The sequence below is a fragment of the Anomaloglossus baeobatrachus genome, unplaced genomic scaffold, assembly GCF_048569485.1.
Source record: "Anomaloglossus baeobatrachus isolate aAnoBae1 unplaced genomic scaffold, aAnoBae1.hap1 Scaffold_220, whole genome shotgun sequence".
NCBI classification, from domain to species: domain Eukaryota; kingdom Metazoa; phylum Chordata; class Amphibia; order Anura; family Aromobatidae; genus Anomaloglossus; species Anomaloglossus baeobatrachus.
In genome coordinates this window covers 169,681-193,127 of record NW_027441990.1, presented here as the reverse complement: position 1 = coordinate 193,127, position 23,447 = coordinate 169,681, and the positions used below count along the sequence as shown (strand labels likewise).

General features: G+C 45.3%; 1 pseudogene; it reads right to left on the bottom strand.

Annotated features, from left to right (window-relative positions):
- Nucleotides 1-22,490: 22,490 nt before the first annotated feature.
- LOC142261431 (U2 spliceosomal RNA) lies at nucleotides 22,491-22,697 on the bottom strand (annotated as a pseudogene).
- Between the last annotated feature and the right edge of the window lie 750 nt (nucleotides 22,698-23,447).

The window sequence follows — 23,447 nt, the reverse complement described above, 5'->3', positions numbered from 1 at the left end:
CATGCTGAAACGTTTCAAAGCCTTGGGTTGTCTAATGAATTTGAAGTTACATTTTTTACATTCCTATTTGGACTACTTGTCTGAAAACCTTGGTGCTGGTGGGAAGAACAAGAAGGTTTTCATCGGAATATCAAGGAGATGGAACGACGATACCAAAGTAAATGAAACGTGAACATGATTGCCGGATGCTTCACAGAGAAGATCCACAGGCCTTCTATAAGAGAAAAGGGGGATTTAGAGAAAAGGAAAAAGTGCAAGAATAAATTTCTAATAAAGTTGCAGAATGACTGTACAATAAATAAATGTATTTTATATATAAAATTGTGAATATTTTTGGTTACAATAAGTATTTTTCTTGTTCATGTCACTTGTATGTAACTTCACACATGGATTGTACAAAATCAATATTTGATGGTTAAAAAAAAAATATTTTTTTTTTTTTTTAAATCAGGACATTAGAAAACATAATAATCAGTCACTGGATTTGAAGTTTCATAAACCAAAATTTTACATAGCTGTGTAATTTGTCGGGCACCCACCGACAATAGAATAGCGCCAGATTTAGGAAGCTGGCTGAGGTCTGCAAAGTCTGTAGCCAGGTGACAAAATTGTCCAACCTGGGTTTCTTCCTTAAGTAGTCTCTGGTATGATGATATGGTATAATCCTGGCAGCCGGAGTCGAAATCCCTAGATTGCGGTTATGATCTCCAATCGGAATTGGAGCCCCTAGATTGAAGCCATGTAGCCAAGTGATCCTCTAGTTGAAGCCAAAGTCCCTAGACCGAGTCCACAAGGCATCAAGCTGCATGGATAATGTTCATTTAAATGATGTGGATAGAAAGACTGAAGATATCTACATGTAGTCTGAAATCCATCATGAATCAATACTATTTTACACAGTCATAAGCAGCCCATGGGCATTCACCTGCATTCAAACCAATAACAGCTCATAGACCAGACAATCCATCTACCACTGGACCAAAGACAGGAAGTTAAATCCACTGCCTGCGGTAACCAACTTAATCCTATAGGCTACTCACACAACAAACCCAACAGAAAGGAAAAAAACATGGCTTCGATTATCCATCCAATGAAAACGCATAACCATTGTGAGCCATTGGACAATGCAATTGGACACTTGGTGACATGGTGCACGGCCCAATGAATCAAGTCTTTACTTCATATTCACGGTTTAAGCCCTTGGGTTCTAATGTGCCCAGAGTACATATCCAGAAAGATTCTCTTTCTTTGAGCTAAACACAAGTCAACAATACATTGTAAGCAGATTCTATTACCAGTCCCACACCATTTTGTGACGCATAATCACACAGTGATCCAATTAAGATTCCAAGTCATCGAACATGTCCAAGCCATACGCAGAGGAGGCAATAGAATTAGGAAGCTCAAAGAAAGGGAATCTTTCTGGATATATACTCTGGGCACATTGGAACCCAAAGGCTTAAACCATGAATATGAAGTACAGACTTGATTCATTGGGCCATGCATGGACATAATGGACATAATTCTAATAGGCAGGACAGGTAATAAGGAGCACAAGTTATATGCTAAAATGTGTTGTGTGACAAGACAGACACAGGAAAGGACATGATAACAGGTGTAGGGACCAACAAGGTGAGACAAGGGGTATCAGGATAGGGTCAAGTAGGTATGAATGTAGTAATGGGGCAGGCATAGAGAATTGTATGTGAATGTGAATTACAATAAATCACTAAGGAAAGGAATATGTGAGTGTGTGCCTAATGTAAACTAATATTGTACTGGCAAAATTATAGATGGAAAGGGAGAAGGGGAGGGGGGAGAGAGGAGGCTGTAATTGACTACAAGGGTATGAGTTATGAGTGATCATAGGGATAGTGTTACATAAGTGGAAATACCTATGGAGGACCGGATGTGTAAGCGCATACCTTATACAAACCTATAGAGTGCTGATGGGTGAGAGTGTGATGTTAGATATAAGACATCCTATAGTGAATAGTGAGCCGTAATCAAGTGCAACAGGGATATTTCACGTGACTATGGGAACCTGGAAGGTAAAGAAAGGGGAGAAAAAACTGTTAGACAAGGTAATCAGACATAATGTAACCAGTTGATCAGACATGATCACCTGGTTTGAGACCCCCTGCCTTACACTATATAGATATCATGTTCATTCCCCATCTATCTTGCTCAGGAGAGCATCTCCCTCCCCCGGCACCAAGAGCAGCTCATACTGAATTGTTACATTGACTAGTAACACTGCACACAGAAATGCACCTTAATATTCCACTGTTAACCCTTTCCTCCCAGCAGTAACACACAACTCCTCACCTTGATATCATGGTGATTTATGGTCAGAATGACTTCAATGCGATCAGTGATTTCTATTCTAGCTCTGCTCACATAGATTTTATATCCACACTCAACTATAGGCCGTTCTTCATATTTTGGGGGCTTTTAGTCAGATATACTAGTTTGTGCCTGTATAGTATTGGTGTAGATGGGAGTGTAGGGCATGGGTTACATGGCACTGTGGTGGAATACTGATGGGAGGTATTGGTGCTGTGTTTGATGCTTCTACTGGGTATTTTCCTACAAATACTGGAACAGCTCACTGCTTAGAATGATCCTTCCCAGCTCTATAATATATTATATATACCCCACAATGCAGGCTCACACACACATTTGTCTCAAGTGTGTTGTAGGGACACAGATACAGTCTTGGTCATGTGACTAAAGGCTACTTTACACACTGCGATATCGGTCCCGATATCGCTAGTGTGGGTACCCGCCCCCATCTGTTGCGCGACACGGGCAAATCGCTGCCCATGCCGCACAACACCGACCAGACCCGTCACACATACTTACCTGCCCGGCGACGTCGCTGTGTCCGGCGAACCGCCTCCTTTCTAAGGGGGCGGTCCGTGCGGCGTCACAGCGACGTCACTGAGCGACGGCCCAATAGCAGCGGAGGGGCGGAGATGAGTGGCCGGAACATCCCGCCCACCTCCTTCCTTCCTCATAGCGGCTGGGAGGCAGGTAAGGAGAGGTTCCTCGTTTCTGCGGTGTCACACGGAGCGATGTGTGCTACCGCAGGAGCGACGAACTACATCGTTACTGCTGCAGTAACGATAATCGAGAATGGAGACCCATGTCACCGATGAGCGATTTTGCACGTTTTTGCAACGATGCAAAATCGCTCATCGGTATCACACGCAGCAACATCGCTAATGCGGACGGATGTGCGTCACAAATTCCGTGACCCCAACGACTCCGCATTAGCGATGTCGCAGCGTGTAAAGCCCCCTTTAGTGGGAGTGATGTACAGGGTCTTAGCAGTAAAGAGTATTCCATATTTCTGCCAGATACCCACAGAGATATTGAAATCTGAAAAAAGAGACTTCTGCTCATTGAAGGTAAGAACTACTCACATAGCGTTCAACTCCACAGCAAACGAGTGCTCTAGCACTGGCATCTCAGCAGGGATATTCCCCTACTACACATGTGTGTCTAGGTCACTGTGACAGTTTACAGGACATAACTCAGGGCACCTAGACAGAAGGCAGAGGGACTACTTTCTATTTCTGGTGTAGAGCTTAGTACAATATATATATATTTATACTATTACATGGGACACATGTACCTTGTATTACCATTATTCGCTGTATATGAACCCCTTTTCTCCGGGCATTATTTGTCTATAGCATTTTTCACGAACCTGAGGCAACTGAGAACCCTTCAGTGAAGGAATTCCACTAACCCTCACAATACCTACCAGGGGCCTCCCTGCAGTAACTCAGGTAGTTGTACCCATTCTCTTTCCGCATTCTATGTGTTCTTCTTCTTTCTTCTTTTTTTTCTTTTTTCTTCTTTTTATTTCTATCATGTAGTTCAGGGGTTTATAGATATATGTCCTGCATCTCATATTTCCTTTAGTGGTGCTTCTTACCCATTCTCATATCATTTACCCTAGTATTTCATGATCCTGAGGCGACTGAGAACCCTTTAATAAAGGAATCCTTTTTCACCTGAATTGTCAAGTGATACTTACCAGTGACTATCACGTAATGTTACAGGTAGTTCCATTTTCTTCCTCTTCTTTCTCTCCTTTCTTCTTTGTCACACGGTCCATTGTGTTATAGCCCACGTGTCATGATAACACTTGTACCATCTTTTCATTTAGATTCCACCTACAATTATTTACCGATTCCAGTTCTGGAATAGGCTTTCATCATCTACTCACTAGAATTCTCAAGTTCATAAGGTACTGAGACATATACATGTTCACACCATTATAAAGAACAAAGTATAAACATTGAGGTTTTTCTCACACCCATGTTCCTGTGTTCTTTGATATGATATGTGTTCATTTCCTTCACTATATAGGATTGCAAGTTTTCCATTTGTACCTTAATGGCAATGACGCTATACAATTGAACACATATCATCCTGTTATCCATATAGGTGTGTATTTACCTGCTTGACTATTTTTGGTTGTTTGATCCAGAATGTTTCTCCAGATAGGTCATGTGGAAATTTTCTTTCCTCAGTACAAATGTTTTCACTATGGCTTTGGAAATTTTTTTTGTATGTGCATCATGGTCATTTGACCCATTGTACTCTCAAGTAGCAATATATTGTACTGTTATGTTGTACTATGTACTAATTACGTGTTTATATGGTTTTGTAACCCTTTATGATCTTAGATAACTTTATCCTTGATAAAGACCTAAAAACAAGCTCGAAACGTTGGATGAATTATCCTTTTGCACAAATAAAGAATTTTCAGCATTCTAAAAGTTCTTTTCTTACGTTATTGATCACTATAGTGTGCCAGAGCTATTTCTATTGAATTGACTCTTATTTTTTCTGAGCACCTGCTATATACACAGTGAGCCAGACATATTCAATTTTCATTCAGAAGGCAGAGGGAAGCCTTAGCAGCTGAGCCTATATCTTGGCTTGTGAGCATTAGAACAGGCCGGCGATTACAGGGTAACATGAAAAATGTCCAGCTTGCATTATGACTAGAACATGACAATATCCTTTTAAGTACTAACCTATGATGCGTTCCTAAGCAGTTGATGTTATATGTTCTACATTTCATTTTCTGCATACTTTACAAGTAGTAGAATTTGCTTTGATATAGGCAACTGGATTTTCATTTTTTTTCTGTTTATCAGTAGGACTTCAAAATAACAAAGGTGATCGCCTCCCGTTGCCTGGGAACCGTCCAGGCACAAGAGGGCTATGTGTCACCAGAAGGCGCACACACTCCCTCAAGGCCGGCAGACGTGCAATCCCAGGCACCTTCCAGTACCGACCAAGGTAGCGTCCTCCGAAACTACACTTGATCTTAGCCAAAAGGCCGAGAAGCTATAACCCGAATTGGTTACGGCCTTGAGTGGCACCCTGGCCTATACCGGACACATCTTAGGGAGAGGGAGACAAACCCACGCCTACAGAAGACATTTTGTCACCCAAGCCAAACCCTTGAAAAGGCTGTTTTGCAGAGCAAAAACAAGGAGAATGGTGCTTTTTGCAGCCGCCGCCCACTGCAATGAATCTGAATAACTCCTCCTTTTGGGCACAAGCACCTCCCCTCCCCCTTGCAGTCTTTCCAATTCATGATACAAAAAGACGGACGGACAGGACAGGACAGGACCATCTGCCTGACTTTCCGTCACTGCCACCCTTTGCCATCCTTGCCCGTAGAAAGCCCTTTCATCATCCCCAAACCCTAATCTTTTCCCTTCCCTTCCCAGCTGCGTCTCACTCCCTTTCATTAGGAAGTGAGCGCAGCCTTTTCTCCGTTCTGCACATGCGCGACGTTAAACACAAATGCGCAGGCGTGCGTTCCATTAGCCTCACTGCATTCCACTCCCATACAGGAAGTGGGCACAGCTATTACTACGGTCGCACATAAAAGAACCCACGGCCACCACTGCACATAGCTGACTCCACCACAGGACACCCACTTCTACACCAACGCAGGTAAGACAGGATCGGCACCTCTATGCTCCCGTTACAATCAGGCTCAGTCACCATGTGATAACGCTCTCAACTCTTTAGTTGCAGGCTCCCCTTGCTTCACCTCCACTGGCTGTGCTGCCATTTCCTCTCCCACCTGGAAGGTATACTTTATTCCACTATTTTCCTGTTTCTCTCTTCCCCCTTTTCCCATAACCTACTTTTATCTGCATTTGTGGGGTATCTATATGCTATTTACATCATAGTTTTATTCATTAATATGGAAGGGAAGAGTGCCCATGAGAGTGTTGAACTGCGGAGAGCAAAAGATTAAGCTGCTCCGATTTGCCACCATTGATAAGCTGTTCTCAGTAGATACACATGCTATCCAAACAGCAGCATCCACCATTGCTTCAGCCCACCCATTCAGTGACAGCTCACCAAGTCAGCCAGAGGAGTGGTGTAAGGAATTACACGTAGGCACTGACTCCACACCTTCACATCACAAGAAGGGGGTCTACAGGCTAGTGCAAGAATACGAGCAAGTCTTCAGCAAACATCCGCTAGACTTTTGAAAAATAAAAGGGGTCAAACACTACATCCCCACAAGTGCACACCCACCCATCAAAGAGAGATATAAGCCAAATCTACCTGCACATTACCAGTGTACCAAGGACATGTTGAGCAACATGAAGGAGGCTGGGGTTATCCGTGACAGTTGTAGCCTCTGGGCAGCTCCGTTGGTCCTGTTAAAGAAGAAGGACAGCACCACTCCCCTGTATTGAGGAATAGCTAGCTGCATTGACAACTGCAAATTATTTTTCTACCCTTGATCTCACTAGTCACTATTGGCAAGTGTCCGTTGCTGAGGCAGACCGGGAGAAGACCGCCTTTGCCACCCCGATGGGTCTCTGCGAGTTCAAAAGCATGCCCTTCGAGCTGTGCAATTTGCCAGGAACCTTCCAGAGGCTGATGGAATGCTGCTTGGGACACCGAAACTTTGAAACGGTACTGCTATACCTTTATGATGTTATTGTTTATTCTAACGCAAACAAGATTTTAGGGTGTATAAAAAGGGAGATTAGATCCGATGATCCCAACGTATTGTTACCCCTCTATAAATCACTTGTAAGGCCACATCTGGAATATGGGGTAAAGTCCTGAGCAGGTTGATAACCATTGGTTTGAGCATGGTAGGGTGTAGTACGCATCTTCCTGCATCGGTAAAAGCTGCAGAAGTCCTTGAAGATTTCCGCTTCAAAGGCAGTGCCTTGATCTGTGAGGACTCTCTCTGAGTAGCCATGAGGTCTGCATAAGTGTGCTTGGAAGACCTTCGCTGCAGTATGGGCCATTAGATCTTTGACTTGTACCACAACCATAAATCTCGAGTAGTTGTCTACCATCGTAAGTGCATACGTGAGCTCACCTCGATATTCTGCAACAAAACTCCCTTTTTCGATTTCAGTTTCAGCAAACACTCCTCTTCCTGTAGAAAATATTTATCATTACCTAAGACAGTCATTCTAATGCATGACAATATTAAGGCAATTTAGTTAAAACTTGTTTTAACTCACCTTTAAGGGGATTGATGTATTTCATGGTCAATCCAGGTTTGTCAGTGATGGCACTGACATAATGTATGGCGTCTTTTTCGGGCGTTATCCTTTGCCTTTTCATTGTGAAAATCCAGTTGCCTATATCAAAGCAAATTCTACTACTTGGAAAGTATGCAGAAAATGAAATGTAGAACATATAACATCAACTGCTTAGGAACGCATCATAGGTTAGTACTTAAAAGGATATTGTCATGTTCTAGTCATAATGCAAGCTGGACATTTTTCATGTTACCCTGTAATCGCCGGCCTGTTCTAATGCTCACAAGCCAAGATATAGGCTCAGCTGCTAAGGCTTCCCTCTGCCTTCTGAATGAAAATTGAATATGTCTGGCTCACTGTGTATATAGCAGGTGCTCAGAAAAAATAAGAGTCAATTCAATAGAAATAGCTCTGGCACACTATAGTGATCAATAACGTAAGAAAAGAACTCTTAGAATGCTGAAAATTCTTTATTTGTGCAAAAGGATAATTCATCCAACGTTTCGAGCTTGTTTTTAGGTCTTTATCAAGGATAAAGTTATCTAAGATCATAAAGGGTTACAAAACCATATAAACACGTAATTAGTACATAGTACAACATAACAGTACAATATATTGCTACTTGAGAGTACAATGGGTCAAATGACCATGATGCACATACAAAAAAATTTTCCAAAGCCATAGTGAAAACATTTGTACTGAGGAAAGAAAATTTCCACATGACCTATCTGGAGAAACATTCTGGATCAAACAACCAAAAATAGTCAAGCAGGTAAATACACACCTATATGGATAACAGGATGATATGTGTTCAATTGTATAGCGTCATTGCCATTAAGGTACAAATGGAAAACTTGCAATCCTATATAGTGAAGGAAATGAACACATATCATATCAAAGAACACAGGAACATGGGTGTGAGAAAAACCTCAATGTTTATACTTTGTTCTTTATAATGGTGTGAACATGTATATGTCTCAGTACCTTATGAACTTGAGAATTCTAGTGAGTAGATGATGAAAGCCTATTCCAGAACTGGAATCGGTAAATAATTGTAGGTGGAATCTAAATGAAAAGATGGTACAAGTGTTATCATGACACGTGGGCTATAACACAATGGACCGTGTGACAAAGAAGAAAGGAGAGAAAGAAGAGGAAGAAAATGGAACTACCTGTAACATTACGTGATAGTCACTGGTAAGTATCACTTGACAATTCAGGTGAAAAAGGATTCCTTTATTAAAGGGTTCTCAGTCGCCTCAGGATCATGAAATACTAGGGTAAATGATATGAGAATGGGTAAGAAGCACCACTAAAGGAAATATGAGATGCAGGACATATATCTATAAACCCCTGAACTACATGATAGAAATAAAAAGAAGAAAAAAGAAAAAAAAGAAGAAAGAAGAAGAACACATAGAATGCGGAAAGAGAATGGGTACAACTACCTGAGTTACTGCAGGGAGGCCCCTGGTAGGTATTGTGAGGGTTAGTGGAATTCCTTCACTGAAGGGTTCTCAGTTGCCTCAGGTTCGTGAAAAATGCTATAGACAAATAATGCCCGGAGAAAAGGGGTTCATATACAGCGAATAATGGTAATACAAGGTACATGTGTCCCATGTAATAGTATAAATATATATATATTGTACTAAGCTCTACACCAGAAATAGAAAGTAGTCCCTCTGCCTTCTGTCTAGGTGCCCTGAGTTATGTCCTGTAAACTGTCACAGTGACCTAGACACACATGTGTAGTAGGGGAATATCCCTGCTGAGATGCCAGTGCTAGAGCACTCGTTTGCTGTGGAGTTGAACGCTATGTGAGCAGTTCTTACCTTCAATGAGCAGAAGTCTCTTTTTTCAGATTTCAATATCTCTGTGGGTATCTGGCAGAAATATGGAATACTCTTTACTGCTAAGACCCTGTACACCACTCCCACTAAAGGGGGCTTTACACGCTGCGACATCGCTAATGCGGAGTCGTTGGGGTCACGGAATTTGTGACGCACATCCGGCCGCATTAGCGATGTTGCTGCGTGTGATACCGATGAGCGATTTTGCATCGTTGCAAAAACGTGCAAAATCGCTCATCGGTGACATGGGTCTCCATTCTCGATTATCGTTACTGCAGCAGTAACGATGTAGTTCGTCGCTCCTGCGGTAGCACACATCGCTCCGTGTGACACCGCAGAAACGAGGAACCTCTCCTTACCTGCCTCCCAGCCGCTATGAGGAAGGAAGGAGGTGGGCGGGATGTTCCGGCCACTCATCTCCGCCCCTCCGCTGCTATTGGGCGGTCGCTCAGTGACGTCGCTGTGACGCCGCACGGACCGCCCCCTTAGAAAGGAGGCGGTTCGCCGGACACAGCGACGTCGCCGGGCAGGTAAGTATGTGTGACGGGTCTGGTCGGTGTTGTGCGGCATGGGCAGCGATTTGCCCGTGTCGCGCAACAGATGGGGGCGGGTACCCACACTAGCGATATCGGGACCGATATCGCAGTGTGTAAAGTAGCCTTTAGTCACATGACCAAGACTGTATCTGTGTCCCTACAACACACTTGAGACAAATGTGTGTGTGAGCCTGCATTGTGGGGTATATATAATATATTATAGAGCTGGGAAGGATCATTCTAAGCAGTGAGCTGTTCCAGTATTTGTAGGAAAATACCCAGTAGAAGCATCAAACACAGCACCAATACCTCCCATCAGTATTCCACCACAGTGCCATGTAACCCATGCCCTACACTCCCATCTACACCAATACTATACAGGCACAAACTAGTATATCTGACTAAAAGCCCCCAAAATATGAAGAACGGCCTATAGTTGAGTGTGGATATAAAATCTATGTGAGCAGAGCTAGAATAGAAATCACTGATCGCATTGAAGTCATTCTGACCATAAATCACCATGATATCAAGGTGAGGAGTTGTGTGTTACTGCTGGGAGGAAAGGGTTAACAGTGGAATATTAAGGTGCATTTCTGTGTGCAGTGTTACTAGTCAATGTAACAATTCAGTATGAGCTGCTCTTGGTGCCGGGGGAGGGAGATGCTCTCCTGAGCAAGATAGATGGGGAATGAACATGATATCTATATAGTGTAAGGCAGGGGGTCTCAAACCAGGTGATCATGTCTGATCAACTGGTTACATTATGTCTGATTACCTTGTCTAACAGTTTTTTCTCCCCTTTCTTTACCTTCCAGGTTCCCATAGTCACGTGAAATATCCCTGTTGCACTTGATTACGGCTCACTATTCACTATAGGATGTCTTATATCTAACATCACACTCTCACCCATCAGCACTCTATAGGTTTGTATAAGGTATGCGCTTACACATCCGGTCCTCCATAGGTATTTCCACTTATGTAACACTATCCCTATGATCACTCATAACTCATACCCTTGTAGTCAATTACAGCCTCCTCTCTCCCCCCCTCCCCTTCTCCCTTTCCATCTATAATTTTGCCAGTACAATATTAGTTTACATTAGGCACACACTCACATATTCCTTTCCTTAGTGATTTATTGTAATTCACATTCACATACAATTCTCTATGCCTGCCCCATTACTACATTCATACCTACTTGACCCTATCCTGATACCCCTTGTCTCACCTTGTTGGTCCCTACACCTGTTATCATGTCCTTTCCTGTGTCTGTCTTGTCACACAACACATTTTAGCATATAACTTGTGCTCCTTATTACCTGTCCTGCCTATTAGAATTATGTCCATTATGTCCATGCATGGCCCAATGAATCAAGTCTGTACTTCATATTCATGGTTTAAGCCTTTGGGTTCCAATGTGCCCAGAGTATATATCCAGAAAGATTCCCTTTCTTTGAGCTTCCTAATTCTATTGCCTCCTCTGCGTATGGCTTGGACATGTTCGATGACTTGGAATGTTAATTGGATCACTGTGTGATTATGCGTCACAAAATGGTGTGGGACTGGTAATAGAATCTGCTTACAATGTATTGTTGACTTGTGTTTAGCTCAAAGAAAGAGAATCTTTCTGGATATGTACTCTGGGCACATTAGAACCCAAGGGCTTAAACCGTGAATATGAAGTAAAGACTTGATTCATTGGGCCGTGCACCATGTCACCAAGTGTCCAATTGCATTGTCCAATGGCTCACAATGGTTATGCGTTTTCATTGGATGGATAATCGAAGCCATGTTTTTTTCCTTTCTGTTGGGTTTGTTGTGTGAGTAGCCTATAGGATTAAGTTGGTTACCGCAGGCAGTGGATTTAACTTCCTGTCTTTGGTCCAGTGGTAGATGGATTGTCTGGTCTATGAGCTGTTATTGGTTTGAATGCAGGTGAATGCCCATGGGCTGCTTATGACTGTGTAAAATAGTATTGATTCATGATGGATTTCAGACTACATGTAGATATCTTCAGTCTTTCTATCCACATCATTTAAATGAACATTATCCATGCAGCTTGAAATCCATCCAATAAGAGAAGCAACCTTGTACAACCAATCTGATAAGGGCACAGTATATCCTAAGGGAAGGTTATGGCGGATGCAGGAAGATGCGCACTACACCCTACCATGCTCAAACCAATGGTTATCAACCTGCTCAGGACTTTACCCCATATTCCAGATGTGGCCTTACAAGTGATTTATAGAGGGTTAACAATACGTTGGGATCACCGGATCTAATCTCCCTTTTTATACACCCTAAAATCTTGTTTGCTTTAGAATAAACAATAACATCATAAAGGTATAAGATGACGCCATTATTAGCGTCACCATACCGCTACTCTGCCTTCTAAAACGGTCTCTGCTCAAAACCAAACATGATGCATTGCAGGCGGAGCGCGATGAGTTGCAGCAAGAAACAGTAGTGGGTGTGGGTGATAACACACAGCCCAGCCTCGTCTCATCACAACGTGCAGTGGAGGACTATGACGAGGAGGAGGATGAAGACATGGAGCAAATCTCCGGCCAAATTGAGGATATGACATGCACACCAGTCATATCCTCGGTTCAGCGTGGCTGGCCAGAGGACAGGGTAGATGAGGAGGAGGAGGAGGAGGAGGAGGAGGACAGCATGTTCAGTCAACGTGTTGGTCAGGCTACTGAAGTCCTGGCTGTTAAGAGTCTGGCGCACATGGCTGACTTTATGGTAAGCTGCCTGTCTCGTGACCCTCGCGTTAAGAACATCTTGGCCGACAATCATTACTGGTTGGTAACACTGTTAGACCCACGCTACAAGGAGAACTTTATGTCTCTTATTCCCGAGGCGGAGAGGTCAACCAAAATGCAGCAGTTCCGGAAGGCCATAGTCACGGAAGTAGGCAAAGCATTCCCCTCACAAAACGCTAGCGGCATAGGTCAGGAATCAGTGGACAACCAAGGCGTACAGCCGAGAGAGGCACAAGTCCAATCCGCCAGAGGTAGGGGAACAGTCTTTAAGATGTGGGACAGTTTTCTCAGCCCCTCACGTACCACAGCCCCTGAGGTGCGGGGTAGTGCCACAAGAAATCCTAAGTTTGCCCAGATGCTCAAGGAGTACCTTGCAGATCGAACAACTGTACTCCGACATTCCTCTGTGCCTTACAATTATTGGGTATCCAAGGTGGACACGTGGCATGAATTGGCTCTCTACGCCTTGGAAGTCCTGGCCTGCCCTGCCGCTAGCGTTTTGTCAGAGCGTGTTTTTAGTGCCGCAGGTGGAATCATTACAGATAAACGCACCCGCCTGTCAACTGAAAATGCTGACAGGCTGACTCTGATCAAGATGAACAAGGGTTGGATTGGGCCAGACTTCACCACACCACCAGCAAATGAGAGCGGAATTTAAAGTTTGTAACGGGAATTTGCCATGTACCTCCAGTCACCCATGGGTACACACTTCTGGACTTTGGATAATCGCTGGACTGCTCCTCCTTCTCCTCATGCGCCACCATGATGACCGTTACAAGAGTTAGGCCTTTGTTTCAGGTATACCCCCAGTGGTAATTTTTTTCGCCCATTCTTTGCAGAATGGACATTACAACGACAGGAGACCCGCTCCTTTGCAATGGGAACAATGTTTTGAGGCCCTCATGCACGTCTCTATGCAGGGACAACGTGGAGCCTCCCAATTTTTGGCTGCCCTGCCAAAGGGCTATACTATAATACACCCACTTCCTGACAATGGACACTTAATGTTTTGAGGCCCTCATGCACGTCCCTATCCAGGGACAACGTGGAGCCTCCCAATTTTTGGCTGCCCTGCCAAAGGGCTATACTACAAAAGACCCACTTCCTGACAATGGACACTTAATGTTTTGAGGCCCTCATGCACGTCTCTATCCAGGGACAACGTGGAGCCTCCCAATTTTTGGCTGCCCTGCCTAAGGGCTATACTATAATACACCCACTTCCTGACAATGGACACTTAATGTTTTGAGGCCCTCATGCACGTCTCTATCCAGGGACAACGTGGAGCCTCCCAATTTTTGGCTGCCCTGCCAAAGGGCTATACTACAAAAGACCCACTTCCTGACAATGGACACTTAATGTTTTGAGGCCCTCATGCACGTCTCTATCCAGGGACAACGTGGAGCCTCCCAATTTTTGGCTGCCCTGCCAAAGGGCTATACTACAAAAGACCCACTTCCTTCCAATGGGCACTTCAGGTTTACAGGCCCTCATGCACGTCTCTATCCAGGGACAACGTGGAGCCTCCCAATTTTTGGCTGCCCTGCCTAAGGGCTATACTATAATACACCCACTTCCTGACAATGGACACTTAATGTTTTGAGGCCCTCATGCATGTCTCTATCCAGGGACAACGTGGAGCCTCCCAATTTTTGGCTGCCCTGCCAAAGGGCTATACTACAAAAGACCCACTTCCTTCCAATGGGCACTTCAGGTTTACAGGCCCTCATGCACGTCTCTATCCAGGGACAACGTGGAGCCTCCCAATTTTTGGCTGCCCTGCCAAAGGGCTATACTACAAAAGACCCACTTCCTTCCAATGGGCACTTCAGGTTTACAGGCCCTCATGCACGTCTCTATCCAGGGACAACGTAGAGCCTCCCAATTTTTGGCTGCCCTGCCTAAGGGCTATACTATAATACACCCACTTCCTGACACTGGACACTTAATGTTTTGAGGCCCTCATGCACGTCTCTATCCAGGGACAACGTGGAGCCTCCCAATTTTTGGCTGCCCTGCCTAAGGGCTATACTACAATAGACCCACTTCCTTACAATGGGCACTTCAGGTTTACAGGCCATCATGCACGTCTGTATGCAGGGGCATTGGTGAACCTCACAATTTTGGACTGCCCTGGCAAAGGAAAATACTACAAAGACTCAGTTCCTCAAAATGGGCACATTAGACTCAGAGGCCTTTATGTACGTCTCTTCTCAGGGACATCGGAGTGCCACACAATGTTTTACGTAAAATCTTTCATGTATTGATCTCAAAAAGTAACATACATTAGCTCTATCTCACTATTGGGTATGTGCCCTTAACATTTCCGCTATGAAAAATCATTTTGGTGTCATTTTGGAAGGTTTTCTGGTGAGTCCGTAAAAATGGCGTAAAACGTGGACAAAATTATTCACAGCTGTGACTTTTGAGTGATAAATGCTTCAAGGGGTCTTCCCCATGCTGTTGCCATGTCATTTGAGCACTCTTCGGAGACTTTTGTGCCATTTTTAGGGTTTCTACATGCTGCCGGTGGTCATTTCACAAAAATACTCGGGTCTCCCATAGGATAACATTGGGCTCGGTGCTCGGGCCGAGTACACGAGTATCTTGGGAGGCTCGGCCCGAGCTTCGAGCACCCGAGCTTTTTAGTACTCGCTCATCACTACTAATAAACCTAAAAAATAAAAATAAATTGAATAAAAATCATGAATGTTGTGTTATAACAGGAAATTCGGTGTAAGAATGAATATCCGGGATGAGAGTTCAGCGAATGAGTTATAGAAATTGTTACAAAAAGGAGTGTGTACGGTTTATGCGTAAATTTTCAGAATGCGTACATGAAAATTATATGTATGTGAGAATGTCCCCCATGCTTTGTAAAAAGTTATTTATGAAAATGTAAATAAAATATATAAAAATGCCTAATTATTTATAATTTATGAGAAAGATATATATGTATGGAAGAATGTTATAAGGTGTCCAAGAACCATAAAGAAAAAGGGTGCATATATAATGTTAGAGGTCTAGAGTTCCACCAGGCTATATCACCCCTAAAGAAATAGAAAGAAGACCTTACTACCTGTGTACCCCAAAAAAAGCTATATTTCTTAGCCAGGATTATGGTGGAGATATGCACAAGTGAAATAAGAATATAAAGTAATACAATAAGATTATAAAACCAATATGTGTGCATTCATGCACCACCCGGTACGCTACCCTTGCCAAATTGTTCACTCTAGATCCCCACACGATCCATGAAGCCGTTCCCCCGGTCACACCGCCTGCTGCCGGTTCCCACTCATCCCTGGGGGAGTTAGGCGAGTGGTATCGAGAGCTACATGTCGGCACTGATGATACCCCCATACACCACAAGGAAGGGGTATACCGGGTGGTACAGGAGTATGAGCGGGTTTTTAGCAAGCACCCTCTAGATTTTGGGCAGATTAAAGGGGTTCAACACCACATCCCTACCGGTACACACTCCCCTATTAAAGAGAGATACAGGCCTATTCCCCCTGCGCACTACCAATGCGCCAAAGACATGTTGAGGAACATGAAGGAGGCAGAGGTTATTAGGGACAGCTGTAGTCCCTGGGCCGCTCCGTTGGTGCTGGTTAAGAAGAAGGATGGCACCATGCGGATGTGTGTGGATTACCGGAAGATTAACCAGATAACGCATAAGGATGCTTACCCTCTGCCCCGCATCAAAGAGTCCCTGGCCTCGCTGAGAACCGCTAACTACTTCTCCACCCTTGACCTCACCAGCGGGTACTGGCAGGTGGCCGTGGCACCGGAAGACCGAGAGAAGACTGCCTATGGGACCGTTTTGCTGTACTTGGATGATGTGATTGTGTACTCACAGACGTATGAAGCCCACCTGGAGCACCTAGCCGAGGTGTTCGCGTCCCTTGCCAAGTATGGGATGAAGTTGAAGCCCTCAAAGTGTCATCTGCTGAAACCCAGAGTGCAGTACCTAGGACATGTGGTTGGTGCGGAAGGTGTCGCCCCCAACCCCGAGAAGATCACCGCCATCCAAGACTGGCCGAGACCGACCACAGTGAGGGAAGTGAGGCAGTTTCTGGGCCTGGTGGGATATTACCGTCGCTTCATTAAGGGGTACACAAAGATGGCTGCCCCCATGCAAGACCTCCTCGTAGGACAGACCAAGGGTGGTAGATCCCTAGTAGCCCCATTGGTGTGGGAAGAAAAGCATGAGGAATCCTTCCGCCAGCTGAGAACAGCCCTGACCGGAGAGGAAATCCTAGCGTACCCTGACTACAGCCGCCCATTCATCCTCTACACCGACGCCAGCAATGTGGGCTTGGGGGCTGTTCTATCCCAGGTCCAAGACAGAAGGGAAAAGGTAATAGCTTATGCTAGCCGAAAACTCCGACCGACTGAGAGGAACCCTGAGAACTACATCTCCTTCAAGCTTGAGCTCTTGGCACTGGTGTGGGCTATCACCGAGCGTTTCCGCCATTACCTGGCAGCAGCCAAGTTCACCGCGTACACAGACAATAACCTGCTGACCCATCTAGATACGGCCAAGCTGGGCGCGTTGGAGCAGCGGTGGGTGACCAGGTTAGCCAACTACGATTTCACCATCAAGTACCGGGCCGGCCGTACCAACGTCAATGCCAATGCACTCTCCCGGATGCCCCACCTGTCGGAAGAGGGGCCAGAGGATGATGACCTCGAAGAGATCGAGTTGCCTGCATTTCACCGGCCATTCACTGAGAAGGTGCACGTCTACCAACAACGGGTGAACCTGGATCCGCTGCCCCGACAGGACTGGCAGGAAGCTCAGGACCAGGCACCTGCTGTCCGCCTGGTCAAGACTCTAGTGGAACAGGGTTCTGCTGGGATAGACCCTGCTGCCCCTGCCGAAGCCCAACGTCTGTGGCAAGAACGGACCCGGCTATACCTACACCAGGGGAAGTTGTATCGCGAGCTGATTAATCCAAAGACTCACGAGAAGATCCGCCAGCTGGTGATTCCCCAGGCTAAAGTGCCCACCGTCCTGCAAGCATACCATGATGGTGCAGTGCACTTCGGGTGGAAGAAGCTAGAGATGTTGTTAAGAGAGCGGTTCTATTGGAGTGGAATGCGGGAATCTGTGGAGGCCTGGTGCCGAGAATGTGGCCCTTGCGCATTGAGAAGGAAGGACGAGGCCAGCCAGAAGGCACCCCTACACCCGATCATTACACACCAACCGCTGGAGCTGGTTCCCCTTGACCATGTAAAGCTCACCCCCAGCCGAAGTGGGTACACCTACGCTCTGACCATCGTAGACCACTACTCGAGGTTCCTGGTGGTTGTCCCAGTTAAGGACTTAACCGGCCGCACCGCTGCTAAGGCTTTCCAGGCTTATTTCTGTTGACCGCATTGGTACCCGGAGAGGGTGCTTACCGACCAGGGTCCGGCCTTTGAAGCAGAGGTATTCCAGGAATTCTGCCAGTTGTACGGCTGCAAGAAAATCCGGACCACGCCTTACCACGCCCAAACCAATGGCATTTGTGAAAAGATGAACCACTTGGTCCTGGGCCTCCTCAAGACGTTACCACTGGAAGAGCGGAACCTGTGGCTGGAGAAGCTACCTGACCTGGTCGATATGTACAACAACATCCCTTCCAGCTCTACGAAATGCACTCCAGCATACCTGATGAGAGCTCGTCCCGGCCGGCTACCAGTGGATCTGGAAATGGGCTTGGAAGCTTCAGAAGCACTCCTGTCGACAGCTGAATGGGACACTCGGCGGAGGACACAGTACCGACAGGTCCAGGAGTATGTTGAAAAGAACTTGTGCCGGAGTCGGGGACAACAGGAGCAGTGCTTCAACAAGAAGGCGCCTGCCGGTTCCTTCCAACCTGGGGATGTAGTGCTGAAGCGGAAAAGAAGGGCCCACAAGCTGGATGATCAATGGGAAAAAACCCCGTATGTAGTCCAGCCCACAGGATGGGAGAATGGGAAGGCCTACCAGATCAGCCGTGACCAGGGGGGGACTTTGGCCACGGTTTCCCGAGACCACCTGAAGAAGTGCCCACCAGCATTGAGAGTAGCGGATGAGGCTCCAGTTCCCAGTCCAGTGGAGAAGGAAAAAGAGGTAATCCACACCATGATGGGTGATTTTCCAGCAGACTGGCCTACACAGAACGGTGCGGTGATCCTTCCAGTGATACTGTTCCCACAACCCGTGGATGAAGAAATGATGGAAACGGTTAACCGCGAGCCAGTGCCCAGGGATGTACCTGTACCCAGCTCCCCTACGCCTCCGCCTGCCCCACATGATAGCAGGGAGGAGGAACTGACTGTTCCCTCTGCCCCACTGCCTGTCACCACTGACACCGGACCCCGAAGGTCCACTCGCTCCAACCTAGGTAGACCCCCACTTAGGTACAGGGAAACTACTCTTTAAAAGGGGGGGGGCTTTATGTGTTGAGTGTACCAGTTTGAAAGTTTTAAATGATAAGTAAAGATGATCAACCTCTATAAATCACTTGTAAGGCTACATCTGGAATATGGGAACCAGTTTTGGGCTCCACATTTTAAAAAGGACATTCAGAAGTTAGAGTCAGTTCAAAGGTGGGCAACTAGACTACTACAAGGAATGGAAGGCCTCCCATATGATGACAAGTTGAAAAAGTTATTAAGTGATTATTGGCTGCAATGGGGCTTTCTGGCTGGTGCCAGCCTCTCTTCTTAGCACACAGGAACCACAATCCCTACACCATGCTTCAATGGATTCTCTCATCCCAGCCCAGTAAAACTACATATTTTACACAGTCATAAGCAGCCCATGGGCATTCACCTGCATTCAAACCAATAACAGCTCATAGACCAGACAATCCATCTACCACTGGACCAAAGACAGGAAGTTAAATCCACTGCCTGCGGTAACCAACTTAATCCTATAGGCTACTCACACAACAAACCCAACAGAAAGGAAAATAACATGGCTTCGATTATCCATCCAATGAAAACGCATAACCATTGTGAGCCATTGGACAATGCAATTGGACACATGGTGACATGGTGCACGGCCCAATGAATCAAGTCTTTACTTCATATTCACGGTTTAAGCCCTTGGGTTCTAATGTGCCCAGAGTACATATCCAGAAAGATTCTCTTTCTTTGAGCTAAACACAAGTCAACAATACATTGTAAGCAGATTCTATTACCAGTCCCACACCATTTTGTGACGCATAATCACACAGTGATCCAATTAAGATTCCAAGTCATCGAACATGTCCAAGCCATACGTAGAGGAGGCAATAGAATTAGGAAGCTCAAAGAAAGGGAATCTTTCTGGATATATACTCTGGGCACATTGGAACCCAAAGGCTTAAACCATGAATATGAAGTACAGACTTGATTCATTGGGCCATGCATGGACATAATGGACATAATTCTAATAGGCAGGACAGGTAATAAGGAGCACAAGGGATATGCTAAAATGTGTTGTGTGACAAGACAGACACAGGAAAGGAGATGATAACAGGTGTAGGGACCAACAAGGTGAGACAAGGGGTATCAGGATAGGGTCAAGTAGGTATGAATGTAGTAATGGGGCAGGCATAGAGAATTGTATGCGAATGTGAATTACAATAAGTCACTAAGGAAAGGAATATGTGAGTGTGTGCCTAATGTAAACTAATATTGTACTGGCAAAATTATAGATGGAAAGGGAGAAGGGGAGAGGGGAGAGAGGAGGCTGTAATTGACTACAAGGGTATGAGTTATGAGTGATCATAGGGATAGTGCTACATAAGTGGAAATACCTATGGAGGACCGGATGTGTAAGCGCATACCTTATACAAACCTATAGAGTGCTGATGGGTGAGAGTGTGATGTTAGATATAAGACATCCTATAGTGAATAGTGAGCCGTAATCAAGTGCAACAGGGATATTTCACGTGACTATGGGAACCTGGAAGGTAAAGAAAGGGGAGAAAAAACTGTTAGACAAGGTAATCAGACAAACATGACAAATAAAAAACAAGGAAGAATGGAACTCCATACATACTGGAACCATATATAGTGTGAACACGAAAAAGAACCGGGCGTTAGAAAAAATGTGCACGGCCCAATGAATCAAGTCGGTTCTTCATATTCATGGTTTAAGCCCTTGGGTTCCAACGTGCCCAGAGTATATATCCAGAAAGATTCCCTTTCTTTGAGCTTCCTAATTCTATCGCCTCCTCTGCGTATGGCTGGGACATGTTCGATGACTTGGAATCTTAATTGGGCCACTGTGCGATTATGCGTCACAAAATGGTGTGGGACTGGTAAGAGAATCTGCTTACAACGTATTGTTGACTTGTGCTTAGCACAAAGAAAGGGAATCTTTCTGGATATGTACTCTGGACACATTAGAACCCAAGGGCTTAAACCGTGAATATGAAGTACAGACTTGATTCATTGGGCCGTGCACCATGTCACCATGTGTGCAATTGCATTGTCCAATGGCTCACAATGGTTATGCGTTTTCATTGGATGGATAATCGAAGCCATGTTTTTTTCCTTTCTCTTGGGTTTGTTGTGTGAGTAGACTATAGGATTAAGTTAGTTACCGCAGGCAGTGGATTTAGCTTCCTGTCTTTGGTCCAGTGGTAGATTGATTGTTTGGTCTATGAGCTGTTATGGGTTTTAATCCAGGTGAATGCCCATGGGCTGCTTATAACTGTGTGAAATATGTAGTTTTACTGGGCTGGGATGAGAGAATCCATCGAAGCATGGTGTAGGGATTGTGGTTCCTGTGTGCTAAGAAGAAAGGCTGGCACCAGCCAGAAAGCCCCATTACAGCCAATAATCAACCGCTAGCCGCTGGAACTCGTTGCTCTAGATCATGTCAAACTCACACCAAGCAGGAATAGATACATTAGCCCACCATCCCACCCAAAGAGCAACTTCTGCTGCGCAGCTGGCTTTCTAGGCAGCAGCGCTATCGTGATGTCAGCGGGGGACATTGTGACAAGCCAGTGTTCCGTCACTTCATGTTGTGCACTGTTCAAACGGAAAATACATCAACAGGCAGACTACAGAAAAGCTTACTAACAAAGGTTAGAGAGGGGCTTTCTCAGAGGGCTTTTTACAGTTTGTCTATTCCCAATTAGCCATTTAAGTATGCTTAATGAAAGTACTAATTCTTTCATAGGCCGCCCATTCTTAGTATTTGACGTTCCTTATATTGCGGTATCAGGCTTCGCAGCAGGTTGCAAAACATTCATCACCCATGACTGTCCCCAATTGGGCTCAGAAGCTAAATGTCTATCATGACCTCTCTTTTTGAAAGTCCAAGAGCAAGCAAACTCTTCCTCCAGGAGAGGGAGCCAACAGATCACTAAAGACATCATCATTGCTCAAAGAAAACACCGAAAAACAATGGAAGCTTTAATTGGAGTGGAATCTGATAGACAGCACCTGATGCCAAGTCTGCATCTTCTAACACCTGCAGTCACTGCAGCAGCTGAATCCAATGTGTCCAAAAAGGATCTATTCTATTCAATTGCAAATGATCTAGATAAGACTGAGAATAAGATACTGCACGGGACATAGCAGAGTTGGTCAAGTTGAGTGGAGATGAGTTTGCTATTTGGCACAGCTTTTGCATCAATAAAGCAAGTAAAAGGTGTGAAAGATAAAAAAAAGGGTGAAAGTGTGAAAAGTGAATTGGCCAAATTGAGGTGCATATAAAGTTTTTGCTTTCTTTCAATTCACTAATGGGGCTCATTTGAATCAGGTGAATTGAGTTCTGCTTTTGGAAACTGGGTTAAGAAGGGGTGCACCGGTCCTGGAGGTACTGCAATACCAGGTCAATGCGTGGAGTGGACAGAGCAAGATTTTTTCCATCTCCTTGTTCTAAAAATCCATTTAATATATGGTCCCCAGAGAGGGGACGTATCAGATATTAAACTGATAAGAACAGATTTAATTTTTTTTTTTTTCTGTTTATCAGTAGGACTTCAAAATAACAAAGGTGATCGCCTCCCGTTGCCTGGGAACCGTCCAGGCACAAGAGGGCTATGTGTCACCAGAAGGCGCACACACTTCCTCAAGGCCGGCAGACGTGCAATCCCAGGCACCTTCCAGTACCGACCAAGGTAGCGTCCTCCGAAACTACACTTGATCTTAGCCAAAAGGCCGAGAAGCTATAACCCGAATTGGTTACGGCCTTGAGTGGCACCCTGGCCTATACCGGACACATCTTAGGGAGAGGGAGACAAACCCACGCCTACAGAAGACATTTTGTCACCCAAGCCAACCCTTGAAAAGGCTGTTTTGCAGAGCAAAAACAAGAAGAATGATGCTTTTTGCAGCCGCCGCCCACTGCAATTAATCTGAATAACTCCTCCTCCTCCAAGCACCTCCCCTCCCCCTTGCAGTCTTTCCAATTCATGATACAAAAAGACGGACGGACAGGACAGGACAGGACAGGCTGCCTGACTTTCCGTCACTGCCACCCTTTGCCATCCTTGCCCGTAGAAAGCCCTTTCATCATCCCCAAACCCTAATCTTTTCCCTTCCCTTCCCAGCTGCGTCTCACTCCCTTTCATTAGGAAGTGAGCGCAGCCTTTTCTCCGTTCTGCACATGCGCGACGTTAAACACAAATGCGCAGGCGTGCGTTCCATTAGCCTCACTGCATTCCACTCCCATACAGGAAGTGGGCGCAGCTATTACTACGGTCGCACATAAAAGAACCCACGGCCACCACTGCACACAGCTGACTCCAC